The 8,541-nt window shown below is 37.3% G+C and overlaps 1 protein-coding gene across 2 annotated transcripts in view; it reads left to right on the top strand.

Annotated features, from left to right (window-relative positions):
- The window catches only part of rph3aa (rabphilin 3A homolog (mouse), a), a 43,132-nt gene continuing 34,591 nt past the window's right edge, over window positions 1–8,541 (top strand). The window contains exons 1-2 of one of the 2 annotated variants that reach the window (XM_074618043.1): window positions 1–102; window positions 244–297. The gene's annotated coding sequence lies outside the window, so the exon portion shown is untranslated. The remainder of the gene's footprint in view (window positions 103–243; window positions 298–8,541) is intronic. The other variant, XM_074618041.1, reaches the window with a different exon arrangement.

Raw genomic sequence — 8,541 nt, 5'->3', positions numbered from 1 at the left:
TTCACCCAGACGCTGCCCAGTCATCTGACTGTCTGAAGGAGACAGTTTCAGAGCACGCCACCGCCACCGCCACCGCCACCAGACAAGACACGCTCACACACTGTTGTTTCCCTCATGTCATGCACTAGACAGTTATTTATAGCTCTGCAGCATTTTTACAACAGTTGTCATTACCTCTGTAGTAAATTCTGTTGTATATTGTACTATATTGTATTGTATATTACTGTTTTGTTTGCTCCGCAGGGTTGATTACTGGGAACCATGGCGAGGTGTGGAGGGGACAGAGACGGCCTTAAGGTAAATAAGATACTGAATCCTAAGGAGATGTCTGTTTTCCATGTTTGTTTTTCACTGCATCTGCAGTGGAGGAGAGTAACTAAGTACATTTACCCAAATACTGTACTTGAGTAGTGCAATTTTGAGCTACTTGTACTTTACTTGAGTATTTCCATTTACTGCTACGTTATACATATACATATATATATATATATACACATATATATATATATATGTGTATGTATATATGTATGTATATATATATATATATATATATATATTTGTGCATGATTTTCCCTTTATATTCCCCCCTATTTATTTCCCCAAATTTATTTATTTCTGGGAAGGAAAAATAGGGAAAATCATGCACAAAAATAATATAAATATAAAAAATAAATATGATATATATAATATAATAAATAAATACACACAATTTAATAATAATGAATAAGTAAATGTAAAAAATAAATCTGAATTAAATTAAAAAATAAATGCGAATATAAATGCATAATTTTAAAACTTAATAAAAGCGGAAATTAAATATAAGAGTACATAGATAGGGGGAGTATTATGAAGATTAATACAGAAAGAAGCAAATTAAAACAGAAATGTCAATTTATGTCACATTTTATCAATTCATTAATGCCTATATTTATTTTTAATATTATTTTTGGTTCATTCAATGTCATTTTTATTTATTTATAGTCATTTCTTTTTTATTTTATTTATTTTTGGCAGGTTCTGTCCTCCATACTACAGCGGTAACTACTACTACTACTACTAATGCAGCAGTAATATTAATCCAGACACATCATATAAAACACTGACAGGGAACATTTTACTGCACAATGTGTTCTTTTACTTTTCTCACTTTAAGTACATTTTGCTGACAATTTTAAATGCAGGACTTTTACTTGTAGTGGAGTATACCACGGTGTGGTATTAGTATTTGTACTGCAGTAAAGGATCTGAATACTTCTTCACAGTTGGCCGATTTCTACCTCGGCAGCACTCGTCATTGTTAATCTTGGATGGTAGACGACTCATATATAGATTCAGGCATGCAGCACAGGATGAACCAGTGATGCATTTTATTTGTCAGATTGAGTCTGCCTGTATTTATAGGGTGGCAATAACATTTATGACCTAATTACATACACGTCACAGTGCATGCACAATACTTACACTGCAGAAACCTCCTATCTCAAGAAGTCACGTTTTTATGGAATCGATTTATCACCCTAAACACACAAAACCCAACAACATCCATCTCTAACCTTAAAGAATACATTACTATTTTTCAATCCTGATGGGATTCATAACATAAGATTGATATCTCTGCAGCATGAATTGATTAAATGTTTGAAAGAATTACTGCTATTTGGTCTTCATTTGAGCTGCAATGATCACCAACTGCGGTTTGAACATTTATTATTGTACCACTACAATACTGCATAAATGTAAACTATATAAAGTAGGCCTATACATCTAAATACTACAATACCCATAAGCCTCGGCTGCTGTTGCCACGGAGAAGAGGCCAGTCAAATCAGACAACTTTGCAGTTGAATTTTTTAACAAAACATGGCGCTTAGTCGTTCAAATAATCCACAATTGAATTGATCTAATCTGCAGATTGTAGTATTAGTTTTTTCCACACTGTAATTTGTATCATCTGCGCTGTTAGCGGCACATGCAACATAATGTGAAGCTCTGTGATTGGATGTTTCCTGCTGAAATGCACCTTGGGAGTCATAGTTAAGTTTAGTTTATCCCCCCAAAGTTCTTTTATGTAATCAGACTTGTTCGTTTTGACATTTTATCAAATAATTCAGGCTGTTCTCATACACCGTTCGGAGTCATACCTACGAAAAGTAACGCACTGTAATTCGTATATAACCCACATAATCAATTTGTATGGAATGGTGCCTTCAAATGGGGTCGTGTTTACCGTGTTTACGTGTTGGGCCCATATGAACTTGTGGTATTCACGACCTCGGAAGGGGAAAGTCTCTGAAAGCTCCAAGTTGTGACGTGTTTGTTGACGTTGTCAGAAACGGCGGAGGCCATGGAAGTACATGTTTTGGTGCATAATAAGTTAATATATTCTAATTGTATATTGTTTTTCTTCGTAATTTTATATGTCTGAGGAAAACGTTGATATTCCAAACGTTGATATTCCCATCTTTGTCCTCTGTCATTATGCCTTTGCATTTCCTACATTATGTTACCCACTTGCTAGCTTGCTAAATAAACAGTAAAGTTAACATTGCCGTTGCTTAGCAGCGGGGTTTTCATGACTTAACCACTTGAACGCCGAACATATCGTGTACACTACTTCCCGTGTTGTAAACACGAGCTCACCTGTTTCATTTGAAGGCAGCATAACTCCACATATTCATGAACCAGGAAGTATAAACAGCGGACCTTCGCCCAGGTGACCGGTGTTCGTATCCCGCTCGAGTCTTAAGTTCTGTACTTAAGTGACGCCACTTCCACGATCTTTTCTTAAACCTAACTATGTATTTTTGTTGCCTAAACCTATCCAAGTTGTTTCCTGTAAAGACAGAAGTTTATTTATGCATGTAACGAGGAAATTGACTCTCACATTCGTAGGAAAACAAACGATATCAAAGGAACCGTTGTATGAGGATACGTTGAATAACCAGATGTTTTTAATGCAGTAGTTTTATCCTTTGTACTGATGATTGAACTGGGAGAGTCATGTGACTTTGTCTATGGGGAAAATGAATGTGACTTTTACTTCCAGAACCAGCATTGCCTGAAATAGCTCAGTATTTTTTAATTTGGAGGACTTTCAGTTTGTTGTGCCGCCCCAAAATGAAACAAAAAATCAATATATGCAGCTTTAATTCTTGGATTTGTGTCTGTCTGTCTTTCTTTATGAAGTCCTCCCATCATTATTGTCCTCTCCCTTCGCTCTTCTTCCTTTTCTCACGGTGTCTTTCTGTCAGACAGACAGAGTCTTCAAGCAGAATTTGAGGTTGTCTACAGGACGCCCTCTCAGACGGGGACAACTCACTCACTCACTCACTCACTCACTCACTCACTCACTCACTCACTCACTCACTCACTCACTCACTCACTCACGAGACACGGCGCTTAGCCAAAACTGCTACGCTAGGTTGTTTCATGCCACCACCACGGATACAAGCTGATGGGTTGTGACATCCCTGCAGCACACCCACACACACACATGCATGCACACGCACACGCACACACACACACACACACTTCCAGGCACTCAGGCATATAGAGCGAACTAGCAGCATCTGGACAATTCCTCTGAAGGACTCCATACCCAAGGTTATTAATGACATTACTGAACAGAGACATGTGTATGTGTGCATGCAGGGCAGGCAGGAAGTCACATGCCCACTCACACACTCACACACACACACACACACACACACACACACACACACACACAATCTACACGTCATTGACCTTAAGCTCTCAGCATGCGTGGTCATGAATTTGGCATTTATCCGTCATTTGTCATTAACGATGCCTGACTGTCTTCCCCCTGCTCCGGTTTTCTCTCCCGCTGGTCTTTTATTCCTCTGGTTGCTTCTCGTCCTTCCCTAAATTTGTCTTGGCGTTCAATCATTACCAAATTGTCGAGTGAAAACTATTGAATTTATCTGATAATCTGAAGGATTAACTGTTCCTGTATGGTTGTGAAAATGTTCCTACTTCTTAAGAGGAGTAAACCAATTAAAAACCAATTAAAAACCAATTAAAAACCAACTGGAACATGTCTCAAAGCTGAAAACAGCTCAGGAACACATTTATACACGTCTTTAAGTCAGTCCCTTCGTCGGTCCACCGCTTTGGTTAAGACTGAAATAGCGCCATCATGAGGATGACATTTGTGGTTCAGAATGAAATATCTTGACGACTATTAGATGGATTCCTCTACCGCCACCAGGAGGTTAAAGTTGTCACTTATTCAGTGAAATATCTCAACATCTACTAAATGGATCATTCATGGTTTTGAGCTGATGAATCCTGACAACTTTGGTGATCCCTTAAAGGAATACTTCACCCCCAAAACGACCATTTGATCATTCCAATACATGGATATTTTCACAACAACATCTGGAATGAAGCTAAGTGGTAAGTGAGAGTGGTGTGAAAATGGTCGGCAGACGCCGCTTTGTTTCATGTACGTATCATAACAGCTTATATATCCTCGGTCTTCCGGCTTCCCCTTTTTGAATGCCGAATACAGACTACCGCCGCCTGCTGGTGTGGAGAGTTATTTCCTCTCATGCAGGAGCAGAGGTCAGAGGCCAAGGTTATTGGCCGTTGGCTGTAGTCTTTGCAGTGTGTTGAAATGCAACTTGTCGGCCAAGACAAAGGTGACGTGAGGAACAGTCAGCCTTCACCGCCTGCTATTATTTGATGTCGACTTGGTGTGTCTGGGCCTTAAAATGACAGAAACCATCTTTGGGAAAAATGTATTGGCCCATGTCCCATCCACTAACATGGAGGAGGTGGGATTTATGAGCTATACTGCAGCCAGCCACCAGGGGGCGATCCAGATGTTTTGGCTTCACTTTGGGGGAGCTGTCATGTCAAGTCATGTCATACAGTCTGTGTTGTGAGCATTCTGATGTTAGCATTTAGCTCAAGGCACCACCATGTCTAAGTAGAGCCTCACAGAGTCTTATAGTCTTGTTATACAGGACAGTGAAAAACCTCTTTGTTCTCTAAAAGCACAGAGAAAATGACTTCTGCTGTCACCTCTAAGGTGAGGGTGATTAATGAAGCCTCTTGTTTAAACATTGGTTCAATTTAAGATGCCAGCTTGTTATGACTTAATCTACCCTCACAAGTCTACTCTGTTCATCTCTGTAATTACACACTCTAATCTCGTTGTTGCTGTTGTGCAGTAATTGGGATTTCTCATGGGCAGCCCTTTGGCCATCCTCTTCACTTACCGCTGTACAAACACAGCTCTGGTTTTATCCCCGAAGCACTTCTGCATCATTTGCAAATGTGAGTCCATCACATCAGAGTACAGCCTCTCCTCACTGTGCAGTATATCACGCTGTAGTTAACACAGGCAGGCAGTGCTGCTGCTGAGGTTCTCCTCAGCTCATAGACGCAGGTCTCTTCTCTTGGCTTATGTAATTAATGTGTTTGCATAAGCGGCACTTAATTATGTAAATATGTGAGGAAAGAATCAGACGTTAAACACCTCGAGCTAATTGTTGAAGTTTAATTTAACAAACTGGTTGATTTGTGAAAAGTTGGAGGTAATTTTGGACGCACACGCACACAATCTCATAAAATGTGTTTGTCTTCATTTGTCTCGGGGAGCTTTTGACATGCATGACGTTTTTCCTCATCCTGGTTATTTCACAGCCATAATGTGATTTTTTTTTTTGCATTTATAAAGCCTCTAAAAAAAAGTTAACAATTGAATTTTACATTTATAAGAATTATATAAGCATTTAATAAATCTCAGGTCTTTTACTAAAGTAAATATAGCAATACCACCGAGTAAAAATACTCAAGTATTTGGACTGTTGGTCTGGGAAATTATAACAGACATTTTTTCACCACTTTCTGACATTTTTTTTAGACAAAACAATAATCAATCAATTAATTAAATTACTCATTTTTAAGTAAATAATTTATTTATTTAATTTACTTCATTATTTTTATATTTAGTTTATTTGCTTGTTTATTTTTTGCGTGTATATAATAATACGATAATAATGGACAGATAAATCAACAATGAAATGAACTGTTAGTTGCAGAATAACACTCTACTTTACTACTTACTACTTACTTTAACCCCTCTTTATTCAGCATTTACAAGCAGTATAGAAACTAGGGCTGTCAATCAATTATAATAGTTATTTTATCTGTTCTAAATGTACCTTAAAGGCAGATTTATCAAGTATTTAATACTATTATCAACATGGGAGTGGACAAATCTGCTGCTTTATGCAAATGCATGTATATATTTATTATTGTAAATCAATTATCAACACAAATCAATGACAGATATTGATCCAGAAACCCTCACAGGTACTGCATTTAGCATAAAACAATATGCTCCAATCATAACATGGCAAACTGCAGCCCAACAGGCAACAACAGCTGTCAGTGTGTCAGTGTGCTGACTTGACTATGACTTGCCCCAAACTGCATGTGATTATCATAAAGTGGGCATGTCTGTAAAGGGGAGACTCGTGGGTACCCATAGAACCCATTTACATTCACTGATCTGGAGGTCAGAGGTCAAGGGACCCCTTTGAAAATGGACATGACAGTTTTTCCTCTCCAAAATTTAGGGCAAGTTTGGAGCGTTATTTAACCTCGTTCATGACAAGCTAGTATGACATGGTTGGTACCGATGGATTCATTAGGTTTTATAGTTTCATATGATACCAGGATCAGACTTTTCTTCTGTCGTTGTTTTGGACTTAATTTCAGAAATTGTTTTGACCTTTTTTTAGACTTTTTTCGGACAATTTTCAGACTTTTTTTTGGACATTTCTTCGGACAAAAACCCTGACACATTCAAATATCTGGAGGTCAGAGGTCAAGGGACCCCTTTGAAAAACAGCCATGACAGTTTTTCCTCGCTAAAATGTAGCGCAAGTTTGGAGCGTTATTTAATTAATTGATTTAATTCATGTGATTGTTCATTATAAAAGTGTTTAAAAAAAACAACAAATAAATAAATACATTTCAAGAACATGAAAACAAACAAACAAATAACCAACATAAAAATAAAGTCAATTAAATAACTAATTAATTTTAAAATTAATTAATTGATTAATTGCTTGGTCTAAAAAAAAATGTCAGAAAGTGGTAAAAAAAAATCCCGTTATAATTCCCAGAACAACAGTCCAAAACCCAAAGATATTTATATATAACAGATATTATGCTTATATCAGTGATATTGTTATTTTTACCACTTTCATTTTGTATTTAGTTGAATTTAGTTTGTTTGTCTTTTGTGAAGCACTTTATAACTTGAAAAAATTAAGATTTTTATTATTATTATCATATGTTATTTGCTGGCAATATATAGTTTCAAGTATCAATTTAAAATACACAATTTTGTGTTATTTTATGTTTTATTTTGTTGTATAATAATGCATCACTTCCTGTTTGTTAGGTCTGAAAATGCATATAATTATTTTAATTTTTAATTAACAAATTCATCTTCTGTTGCATGAGCTGACCCTCTCTTCACATCTTGTTGCTCATACCAAGAGCTTGTTTTAGCATATTTTCAAGGTTGAGTTAACAATTTTTGCTGAAAATCTCCTCGCTGGCGAAATGTTTGGCTAATTAAGTGTTCAATGAGGCGTAAATTACAGAGCAGGCACAGAAGGGGGGAGGAGGGAGGCCAGTGGCACATTACAATGAAGGAGCCACGAGAGGGCGACAGCGGGCCGGACACCGCTCGCTGCACATTCTGCATGACTGGCAGTTGTTTAATTTCAGCTGAACCTTTTTGGAGGCCAGAAAGTGATCCTCTGGGACAAATAAACCTACAATTCAATAAATCAAAGTGGCTCCAGATCGGCTCATTTTAATCTCCTTGACATGATGATTACACATGTCGGCGTAACGTCCGTTAACATGTGTGTGATGTTGTTTTGTTGCTCCAGAGACCGCTCTAGTAAATGGCTTAAGGTTAACTCTTGGCTACGTTTGCTGAATAATAGAATTACATAATCATTATGGTCTCTAATTGCACAGTGCATACAGGCCTATTGGATTTGTATTGTATTGCACATAATAAGTGCAGCTGTTTAGCTTCAGGGAAAATAAAGGACCAAAAATAGATCTATTAGAAAGTATTCCCATATGGCGCATGAATACGAGCGCCTCTTAGCACATCATGTATACAGGCATTGGATTTAATCTATCAGACAAGAATTCAGATCCTTTACTGAAGTAAAAATGTAAAAATACTCCGTTACAAGTAAAAGTCCTGCATTCAAAATCCCACTTCAATAAAAATACTATCAAGTATTACCAGCAAAATATACTTAGATTATCAAAGTAAAGTATTCAATCTGCAGAATAATGTCCTCTATTAGATTAGATTAGAAAGTACTTTATATACAGTTACTTAGTTTAGTCCAGTGGTTCCCAACCTATGGGTCGGGCCCCTCCAAAGGGTCACCGGATAAATCTGAGAGGTCCTGAGATGATTAATGGGAGAGAAGAAGAAGAAGCTACATCCTGGTGCTGAAGTTAAGAAGG

The sequence above is a fragment of the Sebastes fasciatus genome, chromosome 19, assembly GCF_043250625.1.
Source record: "Sebastes fasciatus isolate fSebFas1 chromosome 19, fSebFas1.pri, whole genome shotgun sequence".
NCBI classification, from domain to species: domain Eukaryota; kingdom Metazoa; phylum Chordata; class Actinopteri; order Perciformes; family Sebastidae; genus Sebastes; species Sebastes fasciatus.
Note: the sequence above shows the minus strand (reverse complement) of the source record. Positions and strands in the feature narration are given on the sequence as shown.